Source organism: Bison bison, unplaced genomic scaffold (genome assembly GCF_000754665.1).
Source record: "Bison bison bison isolate TAMUID 2011002044 unplaced genomic scaffold, Bison_UMD1.0 scf7180017858048, whole genome shotgun sequence".
NCBI lineage: Eukaryota > Metazoa > Chordata > Mammalia > Artiodactyla > Bovidae > Bison > Bison bison.
The window spans coordinates 1,013,979-1,026,463 of NW_011488621.1; the positions used below are offsets into that span (position 1 = coordinate 1,013,979).

Genomic DNA, 12,485 nt, shown 5'->3' on the forward strand with positions numbered 1-12,485 from the left:
CTCCTCCTGCCCCCAATCCGTCCCAGCATCAGAGTCTTTTCCAATGAGTCAGCTCTTCGCATGAGGTGGCCAAAGTACTGGAGTTTCAGCTTCAGCATCATTCCCTCCAAAGAAATCCCAGGGCTGATCTTCTTCAGAATGGACTGGTTGGCTCTCCTTGTAGTCCAAGGGACTCTCAAGAGTCTTCTCCAACACCACAGTTCAAAAGCATCAATTCTTTGGCGCTCAGCTTTCTTCACAGTCCAACTCTCACATTGATACATGACCACTGGACAAACCATGGCCTTGACTAGACGGACCTTTGTTGGCAAAGTAATGTCTCTGCTTTTCAATATGCTGTCTAGGTTGGTCATAACTTTCCTTCTAAGGAGTAAGCGTCTTTTAATTTCATGGCTGTCATCACCATCTGCAGTGATTTTGGAGCCCCAAAAAATAAAGTCTGACAAGGAAATCTTAAAATATATTTATTTTTAAAACAGATTCATGTGGACCTATGCTGGTTAAGGTATCATAGTTAATCCCAAGCTGCTTGATAGCCTCTTGGTGACTCCAGGAACTACCTCCAGGAAGTGGTATTATACTCTGAAGCAGAATCACTTGAGTAACAGTGATAACAGACATGGGAGATATGACATTTCTAAAGGGTTTATACATATAAGTAATGCCTGGAGTCTACCAGTATTCATAAGACCCACATTTCTTTCCATACTTTATGATATTAAAATTGTTTTTTCTAACTAGAACCACCATTTGGGTACTTACTAATGTTTATAGCACTTTCTCTTGATGGCCTGCATGTCATCTTTTTTGAAAAATGAGTGAACAGTTTTAGTCTGTTTGGGGCCTATTCCATTGAAGTGAATATGTGCTTTCAGCATGTCTCCTGCCTGCTGACTCTCCTGTACTCCCCTCTGGGTAGCCATAAAATGACTGGTAATATCTTTGCCTGCTTTGTCAGAAACTTGCTTTGCTTTCTTCCTAGCTTACGTTCTCTCCTCATTCATTCAGAAAACCTTTACCTGCTTTGCCTACTGTTCTAGACACTCTACTAAATTCTGTGGAAGCTGCTGTTGCTGCTGCTGCTAAGTTGCTTCAGTCGTGTCTGACTCTGTGCGACCCCATAGATGGCAGCCCACCAGGCTCCCCCATCCCTGGGATTCTCCAGGCAAAACCACTGGAGTGGGTTGCCATTTCCTTCTCCAGTGCATGAAAGGAAAGGTGGAAGTAAAGTCACTCAGTCGTGTCCGACTCTTAGCGACCCCATGGACTACAGCCCACCAGGCTCCTCTGTCCATGGGATTCTCCAGGCAAGAATACTGGAGTGGGGTGCCATTGCCTTCTCTGGCTGTGGAAGCTGTAGGTAACAAAATCAGTCAGAATTTCTGCGTTTGTGAAGCTGACACTGTGACTAGGGAAACTTCAGAAACAGGATGAACGTATCAAGCGGGAGCTACTGAAGCACTCTAGAGGAAGGGCAAGGAGATGCATTGTCCCTGTAAGAGAGGACCCAGAAATGTTTGAAGTATTTTACTAGAAATCATGATTTAGTCATTCTTTTTTCATCTTGCATCCCACCTCATGCTCTTTCAATGCCTTGATGTCCTACTTCAGGTAGTCATCCCAGTTTCTGGACCAGCTGCTAACGCAGCTGCTAACCGGCTTGTTCCAGGACGAACTCGTGGCCTCGTTCTCCTGAACGTAGTTATCCCATTGTTGACTGATTACCTGGACTGAGCATGATTTCTCCTCCTGCTTCCTCAAAGCTCACTTTACTTAGTCACTAGGTTTCAAACATTTTTTTCCTTTTAACCATCAGACAAGATCATAAGCTGGAGTTCAACCTATAAATCAAGGAAAGATCTGAATGGGACTGGGAGGTGTTTCGGATGAGACCAAAGGCTCTCCTTCCTTCCCCTAGTCCCCACACTTTAAGGCTACATGTCACCTCCATGGCCTCCTATTGCAGAGCTTTTGTTTCTTAGGGTAACATTTCAGAGCTGTTTCTTTGAGCCCTGCCTTGTCCTTCTGTGATGACTGAAATACTCTATAACTGAGCTTTCTAATATGGTAGCCGTGCCACCATGGCTGTTGAACACTTGAATGTGACTAGTGTGACTGAGGAATTAAATTTTAAATTTTATTTACTTTTAATTAATTAAATTTTCAATGGCTACATGTGACTCAGTTCAGTTCAGTTCAGTTGCTCAGTTGTGTCTGACTCTTTGCGACCCCATGAATCGCAGCACACCAGGCCTCCCTGTCCATCACCAACTCCCGGAGTTCATTCAGACTCAGGTCCATCGAGTCAGTGATGCCATCCAGCCATCTCATCCTCTGTCATCCCCTTCTCCTCCTGCCTTCAATCTTTCCCAGCATCAGGGTCTTTTCTAATGAGTCAGTTCTTTGCATCAGGTAGCCAAAGTATTGGAGTTTCAGCTTCAACATAGTCCTTCCAATAAACACCCAGGACTGATCTCCTTTAGGATGGATTGGTTAGATCTCCTTGGAGTCCAAGGGACTCTCAAGAGTCTTCTCCAACACCACAGTTCAAAAGCATCAATTCTTCGGCGCTCAGCCTTCTTTATAGTGACTAGTACGGTAGTTTCAGAAGGTGCAGTTCCAGTATAATGCTAACTCTAGATATAATATTTACTGAATGTTTCTTGTAGAAAATAGCAAGACACATTCTTATATAAAACTCCAGATCTTGTATGAAATAGCAGTAGTTGTAGATGATAGTGAACTCTGAGAACGCCTGGAGTAAGTTCTAGCTTGTAACCTCAAACAGATTATCTCCTCTTGTCCTCAGTTCCCTTTTAGAAGACAGGCAACTTTGTAGTACTTTTTCATAGTGAGATTTTAAAATAAGATTAAAGCATGCAGGGAATTTGGTGTAGTGCCTAATTACTTGATTTTAGTTGACTTATCCTAAGGGTTTTTGTGGGATTTTTTTTTCCCTTGTAAAAATAAAACATGTTTATTGCATAACATTTAAATAAAAGAAAGATAACAGAAAGAAACTAAAACTAATCTATGATTCTACCGTCCATAGACAAGAACAGAAAAACTTTGAAATACGATAAAAATTGGTTTGAGTTCATAATATATTTTGCCTTTTTTTTGAATATATATGTGTATGATACATGACTATACTGTTACTATTATTGTAAAAAAAAAAGGGGAGCCTTTGGAGACTATGTCATGTGTATAAATTGCCTTACACATCTCCTTTTCTAATATAAAGGCTTTAGGAAATATATTGTGATTACTGAAAGATATTTTAAAACTGGTAAACTCAGTAATCCAATTCAAAGATTTATCTTTCGTTACTTAATGTTTTCAGAGTGTAGATACTCTTTTTAGGACTTTTTAAGGATGGATAAAAGGTGTAGAAGATTGTATCTTAAATTTGTCATGTTTCTTGAAAGTTCTAGTATTTCAAAGTTGTGACTAAAGGCATGCCTTATTCTTACCTGAAAACTGGGTTCCCCTCTTGGTGGGTATTGCAGAAGATACAACCAGGAGAAGGAAGGATTTATTACTTGCAGCAAGTAAGGAGAACACTAGCGATCTTATCCAAAGCAGTGTCTCCCTGAATAGCAAAATTGGGGGAATTTTAAGCTACATGCATATTCATGAAGGACTGGAACAGAGAAGAATTCAACATAAAGGAACTTCCCTGATGGTCCAGTGGTTAAGAATCCACTTTTCAATGCAGGGGATATGGGTTTGATCCCTGCTTAGGGAGCTGAGATCCCACATGCTGTGCTGCAATGACTGCGTCTAGAGCTAGAGAGAAGCCTGCGCTCTGCAGTGAAGAGCCAGGGTGGTACAACGAAGACCCACTGCGGCCAAATAAGTAAATGAATATTTTTAAAAACTCAGCATAGACTTGGGGCAGAGGTTGACAGAATCCAAGCTTTAATTGACTGAAGTCACGAGGGTCAGAAAAGGTCAGAATCATCTTTCCTTAGGTTCGGGTGTCTTAAACTGTAGCTACCATCCTTACCAGGATGGAAGTCTTAGTTCCCGTAGAATAACTCCGAGATGTGTATCACATGGTTATGTGTATCCCTTGAGGAACAGCTGGGACTCTGATTTATTGCTGAACTGTCGCTTCTTGACTGCTTTTCCTCTGTTCTGCATTTCTTTGTTCCCTGAAGATCATTTACCACTGAGACCTGTTCAGGGACAAACATCATGTCTAGGCTTAGGTCACAAAAGGGCTTAGGCCTAAAATGGCTTCTCTTATGTCAAAAAGCTACATCTGGTTCTTTTCCTCCGAGGACACCCTATCCCATCTGCCTGCATCATGGCCTTATAGCAATATATATTCATTTACAATATTTATTGAGCACCTTTTATGTGTCAAGCACTGTGGCTATAAAAACAAATAATATGTCATCATAATTTCCTTTAAATAAATTACAGTTTAGTGGAAGAGACTGACCTTGGTTCTAAATAAAATGCGATCAGTGCCATAAGATGATCTAGAGAGTGAAATATGGAAATATAGGGTAGTTTTTGGGACAGCCCAGGATAGGAGAGTTGTGCTGGGGCATCCCAAGTGACAAAGAGGTAAAGAACTCACTTGCCTGCGCAGATGTAAGAGATGTGGGTTCGATTCCTGGGCCAGGAAGATCCCATGGCTGAGGGCATGACAACGCACTCTAGCACTCTTGCCTGGAGAATCCCATGGACAGAGGAGCCTGGTGGGCTACAGTCCATGGGGTCGCACGGAGTTGGACACGACTGCAGTGACTTAGCACGCACTAGCTGAGGTGAGACCCAGATGGAGTTTTAAAGGAGTGGTGGACTTAAGCAGACAGTGGTGGAGTGAAGAGTATGTCAGCTAAGGGATGCGGTGCAGTGGAACCCTGTGTGACCCAGGGGCTTTCAGAGGCCGTAGTAATTCAGGAAAGAGTTCAGAGGTGGCTGGGGGTACATGGGAGCCAGATAAGTCACAAAGCTCTGTCTTTCTGCATCCTAGTAAGACACAAGGACTTTATGCTTAACATTATAAAAGGTCTTTGGATGTGATTTGGAGAATGGATCAGAGATGAACTGTCAGATCAGAAAGTCCATTCAATGGAGTGTCGCTTAGGCAAGGTGAGAGGATAGTTTTATAAGAGTTTGAATTCAGCCTCTTGAAGTGAGTAGCATTCTAGATATTTGGTTCTAGGACTTGGAAGGGATATTAGTGCTAGAGTTACATGTACAAGTCATCCACATAATGGCCATGGTGTGACTATCACAGCACCAATGAAGTCACTAAGGAAAAGGTATAGAGTGAAAGTTTGAAGAGGAACACTGTGGGGAAATAGAGTAGTTATCATAGGGATGTCAAAGAGTGAACTTTTAAAAGAGACTGAGAAAGAACACGCAGGGAGGCCTGAGAAAAATGAGGAGAATGTTAGAATAATGGAGTCCAGAGGACAGTATGTTTCGTGAAGAAGGAAGTGGTGTACAGTATCAGCTGATACAAAGATGCCAGATAAATGGTACAGGTGTTTCTTGGATTAATAAGAGACAATTTAGAAGTTTCAGTAGGAGGAGAATACATTGATGCTATAGTCCAGGGTTATTTTACTCAGGATTCTTTGGTTGCAAGTAAAAAGTCAGCTCAAATTAAGATTTAGGTAAAGGAGGGGCTGATTGACTAGGAATGTTTGGAAGATCCAAATTATAGGAATTTTAGAGGTGCAACTAGAATGCAGTAGAATGAGCACGTTTCCTGTGAGGCACCATCAGGATAATCTCTTGTCATTTCTTGGTCTCTTCCCGCCTGCTGCCTTCTTTTCCAACACACACCTGCTTTCTGGACATGAAAGGCAGCAGACTGTGTGATTTTCGCCTCTGGATTGGAGTTATTTTCTTTCCTGAGGTGGCCCATCTCAGACTAAGTGCTGTGCCTGGGCCAGCCGCTGGTAGCTGGGGTATGAGGTCATCAAAGAACATGGTGACTCCCAAGGTAGCTATGAGATTAGAGGGCGTGGCACGTCCCTGTGCTGGGAGGGAAACTTTCTAGGCAGGGGTCTTATAGGTGTCTACTCCAAGTACATGTAAGGAGGAAAAGGAAATAAGGAAAGTGAGTGTAGATGACGCTTTCAAGAACCTGAGCTTTGAAAATGAGTGTTTTGATGATAGTTTAAACAGAGGAATTTGGACATTTGTACAGTTATTTTGTGACCAAATCATTGACAGAGATTTAGTAATGAGAATTGAAAATCGTATTTAAAAACAAGAGCTAGATATTTAATGTTTCTGGGAAAAGATTTCTGTTCAGGCAGAGTCTTGTGGACATAGAAGTTTATGTAAACAGAGGAAGTCTGATGGTCACTTTATTGTCAATACATTTTCTCTGAGTAGTCTCTTTTTTGTTTGAGATTATCATGAGCCACATGTGGAGAAAGAAATTGGAGAATATTAGAGTTTTCAAAAGATCCTTGAGGTCATGTATTCCAAGATGCTGAATTTTATAAATAAGAAAAGTAAACTCCAAAGAAGTGAAAGAATCACTTTCAGACAGAAGAAAAAGGGGTATTTTCTGCTTTGGCTTCTCTTTGATGGGTTAGGAAGTCTTTCTTAGAACCTTTTCTATAGGCCTCCCTTCATGACCCATTGTCCATAATTGGAGCACAGCTCTCACTTCTGAAACCTGTTGCTGATAAGGGGAATGTGATAACCTGAGTAATATAAAACAAGCAGAATCTGCTCCTAAGAATTGTGTATCTGAACAAAATTGGGGCTCTTCCGCGGGGAAGACCGGGATGAGGGCTGATGAGAAGGAACTCAGCACTATCTGTGACATAAGGTAAGCTAAAGAGCTTATATTTTATTCTGCGGTCAGTGGGACATTCCCAATGGATTTAAACTAGATAATAGGTCAGATCAGATTTGAATATCAGAAATAAATATCTTCACATAACACATGGTAAGACATGAGGTAACAGGTCATCCTTACACTTTGTCTACGTAAGGTGGTGGCACAGTTGAACTGAATTTTGGATTTTCGTAATCTTTACTTATTACCTGCATTCCACTTTCTCATGTATTTATATGCTGTTGATGATTCTGTGTTTGTCTTTTGCCATGGAATTAGGGTTGTTGTCTTTAAACTGGCTATAATATAGGGACTGGGTTTGTAAAAGTTATGAATTAACATTCCTTCTTGTGAAAGCTATGCGTGCATGCTAAGTAGCTTCAATTGTGTCTGACTCTTTGCGACCCTATGGACCAAAGTCCACCAGACTCCTCTGTCCACGGAATTCTTCAGGCTGGCGTAGGTTCCCTTACCCTTCCTAGGGGATTTTCCCTACCCAGGGATTGATCCTGCCTCTCTTATGTCTCCTGCATTGAAAGGCAAGTTCTTTATCCTTAGCGCCACCTGAGTAGTGATGAAAGCCATGGTTGTGTTTATTTTTTAAACGTCTTCCTAAGGAGGCACTTAAATTGCTATCAAGTTGCTTACTGTACTTCCCTGTTAGTTCAGATGGTAAAGAATCTGTCTGCAATGTAGGAGAACTGGCTTCGATCCCTGGGTGGTGAAGATCCCTTGGAGAAGGAAGTGGCAACCCACTCCAGTATTCTTGCCTGGAGAATCCCATGGACGGAGGAGCCTGGCGGGCTATAGTCCACAGAGTCAGACATGACTGAGCGACTAACGCTTTACTGCTTACTGTCAGTATTATCACTGGTTGGGGTGTTTGAGTGTATAATACAGAGTCACATATACAGATGTTGTACAGATCGGCTATAATAAATGCTAAGAGAGATGTAGAGGAAGCCTGATACTGTTGATATGTAGGGCAGCTGGGGAAAGCTTTAAGAGGGTGTGGAATCCATAATGAGCAGTAAGTAATGTACAAGATGGGACATGTTTTAGATAAAGGAAACAAAAGCTCTATAAAGAAAGGCAGAAAAGTCAAGGAGTAATGTCAAGGTGCCCTACATAGGCAGAGCATACAATTGGGAAAAGGCATTGGAAATAAAGCCATAAATGGGTCATGGAGAGGAAGGCCAAAGAGAAGACGCTCACACAAGTTGGTGCCTGATACGAGTAGGCACTGTGGTGGGGTCCTGTCGCAGCAGAGGATCGCATCCCCGTTCTTAAGAGGGACTGAAAAGGAAACAGAAAGTGGAAGTGAAAGTCGCTCAGTCATGTCCAACTCTTTGCAACCCCTTGGACTATACAGTCGATGGAATTCTCCAGGCCAGGATACTGGATGGGTAGCCATTCCCTTCTCCAGGGGATCTTCCCATCCCAGGGATCAAACCCAGGTCTCCCGCATTGCAGGTGGATTCTTTTCCAGCTGAGCCGCCAGGGAAGAGTAACTCACTCAGGGTAACTCACTTGCCTGAAGGCTCACTGCTAATGGTCGAGAGTCTACATTTGCAACCACGTCTGTCTTAACTTGGAAGTTCTGTTATCGCTGTTAATAAATATCCTTCCCACTGTATAATTGCATCCGGCTGAAATGTTAGCATTTGACTTTTATTCTTAAGCATTGTTGAAGGGTTCTGAGCAGGAGTGTTGCCAGAGGTGTTTATCAAGGAAATGAGGTGTTGGTGTTGTAGAGGCTGGAATGGCTACCTTTCGAGTCTGCAGACAATTGCTTGTAACATCTCACACCCAGTCACTGGAAGCACTAAATGGCTCCATTGTCAGAACCGTATTTGCTACATTTTCCAGAGAAATAAAAATTAAACTCTGTGCCAGCTTTTTCCTCCTGCCTTTCCATTTAGTAGTACCTTGGTCTTTGGTTCCACTTGGGCTTAATCCTCTTTGGTGCGTGCCTTGTAGCTTTCTTAACTAATACCCAGATAAGACTAACTCTGAACTAACTACTAATTCACCGAAAAGTTCCTCGGTCCATAACACCTGTGAAACAGATATTTCTTCTTTTAAAACTGACGTGATGAACTCTGATAGAAAATGTTATACCATTCATTATACCAATACTGAATTCTTTTACACCAATCATCTCTAGAGTGGTATGTAAACAAGGGAAATGCAGAATGCCTGTTCTTCATACTTGAAAAACACATCTGGAACTATTTGAACTAACTAAAAGCAAAATAAGTGCCATGGCGGATTATGCCATACCTTTTCACATAAAATAACAACAACAAAAAAGGAAATGGAAAACATACCACTTCTAGAGGGCCCTGACATTGAACTGGGTATTGAAATGCTATCAGTAATGTATTTATATATACCACATTTCCTTCCATGCATCAGGCATCTTTGGTACATATGTGCTGGATATTTGCCATGTGAGTTGAAAACTTACCATATAGGGAAGATGTTGTTTAGAAATGGTGTGAATCATTAAGGTAGATGATTCTTTTATAAAATACATAATTTACTGATCTGATAACTTTTTTCTTTCTTTCTCTTTGGGTTTATCATTTTGTGTCAATAAATGTCAGCTTTCCCCCACAGCAACTAAAAATAGAAATTACATACAAGAACAATATAATTTTCATAGACTTAGAAAACTGCTTAAGAAATATTATAGCTTAATATTGGTTTTACTATATCCTCTAATTTGAAATGGAATCAAATACTTCTATGATTGAATCATAGCTCTTTTACTGTTTGCTATAGAAATTTCAAGAATATATATTTCAGAATGTTTTTTTAAAAAATAATCCAAAGCAAATGCAACAGAACTCAGCATAGTTAAAACACATTTTCTGAGTTTACTTGCATCTCTCTGCTCCAGAGGGTTTTTGTGTGTGTATGTATGGCTTAGGCCTGGCTGGTTATTTCACCATCTATCTCAATTCTGGATTGACTGCAGTGAACAGCACAGAATGAGTTACATATGGTCCCACTTTGTCAAAGTTTGTAGGACCTCTGGGTTGGAACTCCTTTTCATCAGAGTGAAACTAACCATCACAGAAATGTGGCCGATGTCAAAATCCTAAATACACATACACATTTACATACATTCTGGTGAAAGTGTGTATATCACTGTTAGAAGTGGTGTGTTTGGCTCTTCACTGGCTTAGTGCTTATTGCTCCTAAAATGATGACATTTCAGAAATTAAAAAAAAAAAGAGTTGTTCATCTACCTTTTATAATAATTACTGCTGTCATTATGGTTAAATTCTGCATAGGAATCATGTTACATAAGTGGACCAAGACAGGTATTCGAAAGGCCTTCAGATTAAAATTGCGAATGTATCAAAAGTTTTCTAAAACTGGGCAGAAGACAAACGCAAGTTTTATCTTAAAAGAGTCTGAAGAGGAAACCCATTGTCAGCTTGATAGTTCATTATCCCCTTTTTTCTTAGCGCGGGCTGTTGGAGAAAGAGTAGTAAAAAGTGGGTGAGGATATATCCTCAAGTTTAGATCTTGCTCAGGAATTGCATCAAGGTGAGGCAGGGCCCGTGTCTGCCAAGGCTCAGCCTTTCCGGGTGCTGAAGCTGTCCCCTGTGACTTCCTCCCAAGGCTCTGCCTGGAGGGATGCTGAAGCTGTCCACTGTAACCTCGGGCCCCTTTCTCCCTGCCTTTTCGTTCTGTTCCCTCTTTCTCGTCTTCCCTTCTCTTGCTTGCTATGTTTATTTATTTATTTTCTGTTATTCCCACTTCCCCTCCCCCCCCCTTCCTTTCTCTGTGCCACCACGTGCTTCAAATCTGTGGGTCTGGACTGCCTTCGCTAACAGCTCTGTGTGAGTGTTAGCAGAATGCAAACCAGATGGACCAGCAGTTCCCACTGTTATCTCCCAGCCGACTCTGGCAAGCCTGCCTTTATCCTTCCTTCCTTGGCAAGAGAGAAATATTTGCCTTTATTTAGGGAGACTTGTATTCGCTGCTGTACCTCTTCCCTAAGCTGCAGCATAAGTGGAAAGCTATTTATTCCCTTGTTGCTGAGGTTGGTTGAGGTGAGTAGACTGTGCAATGAATTTAACTATCAAAGAAGTAGTTTTGAGCCTGCCTAACTTCTACTTTTCTCTAGAATAAGGTATTCACTGGCACTGGTTGTAAGACGCTCTGGAATAGCATATGAGGACAAGTTTTTAATAATAAGATAAAGGTAGAGGTGCTCTCCATGTATTTCACCATCATTCCACTCGGAACACTTATTCACTATAGGGAATAGTCATTGTTATTCAGCCAGCAGTAGAGACGAAGAAATAGAGATCCTGGTACTTACTGTTCACTGATTCATCTTTCAAAATACTCTTTATTAGAATGGTGATTACTTTGATTCTTTTATTACACCTTCCCTTATGTGGTATCTGTGCTATTTCAGCTTTCAAATGTTATGTTCTGTTGCATCCCAAGTCTTAACAAAATTGCTTTGAATAAAGGTGAGGTCGATTTGGAATTGTCATAGTAATAATTTGAGCTTTTCATTTTAATAATTGACAAGTAATTTTGAGAGTTTTTCACTATGGTGATCATATTGATGTTTTAAGAGACCCATTCTTATGAATAGTCTATATTATTTTACTTTTCAAAAAGTCTAATTGGTAGATATCTGTGCCTCAGGCTGCAAGAGGCACTTCAGAAACATTTTTGGGGGTATGTGTGCATGTGTACACATATTTGGTAGAAAATTGCATCTTAAAAAAAAAGCAAACACCCTTTTTTTTTTTTTTTACTGGAGATCTGTTTCTCTGAGTAGATTAGATTGAGAAGTTTAAAATTGCAAGAAAAAAATACACTTAGTATAAAAGTTCTGAAGTACCTTATTGGGTAGTCAGGGAATTTCTCCCTGTCACATACTCATAAAAAAATATTAGGAGGGTCTTTAGTTCTTTTGAGTTCTCAGTTTGCTATTTTTCCATTCTTACTCTGCCAGAGATTGTTGGTTGAAGTATTGGTTACATATTTTTTAAATGGTGGATCATAAACTCATAAATTCTAAGTCAATAATAACTTCATTGTGTGACATTTATGTAGTGGTGATTTTTCAAACAGGGCAGAAAAAAAAAATGAAGTGAGAGGTTATGACCAGGAGACATAGCCTGCTTCATCTATTAGACTGGAAAACTAAGCATGGAAAGGGGATGGCAAGTATTACAGAAAGAGCTATCGCAGAACATCAGCGTCTAACAGGATCCCACCTGCATAACAGAGCCTCAGATTTGTGTACTTTCTGAGCTGCCTGAGGGCTTCATTACCGGCCCACTTCCTCATCTATTTTTTACATCTTGCTATGTTGGCTTCAGCTTCAAGTGAAGTTGTGCTGTTGCATATAACACTACCAAAGGTAGCATCTGCCCAAGCCAGAAATAACAATAGGATGTAAAATTACCCAGTTAGAAATGAGGTCCTGCCATCTGTGCTACACCTTCTTCAGAGGGGTTTGCATGATAAAGTCTTGATTTAAGCCTCAGTAGATAGACCTATTTTATTGACAGAAGATGCTAGGTTTCTTCTGTTACCTTGCTTGTAAAAAAAGATGAGCCCCACTGATAAAACCGAGGTGCTAAAAAAAAGAAAACCCCGAGGTGCTTAAAGAGTCAAA

General features: G+C 40.8%; 1 protein-coding gene across 8 annotated transcripts in view; it reads left to right on the top strand.

Annotated features, from left to right (window-relative positions):
• Window positions 1-12,485, top strand: part of RUNX1T1 (runt-related transcription factor 1; translocated to, 1 (cyclin D-related)) — a 156,099-nt gene that overhangs the window by 79,443 nt on the left and 64,171 nt on the right. The window lies entirely within an intron of this gene.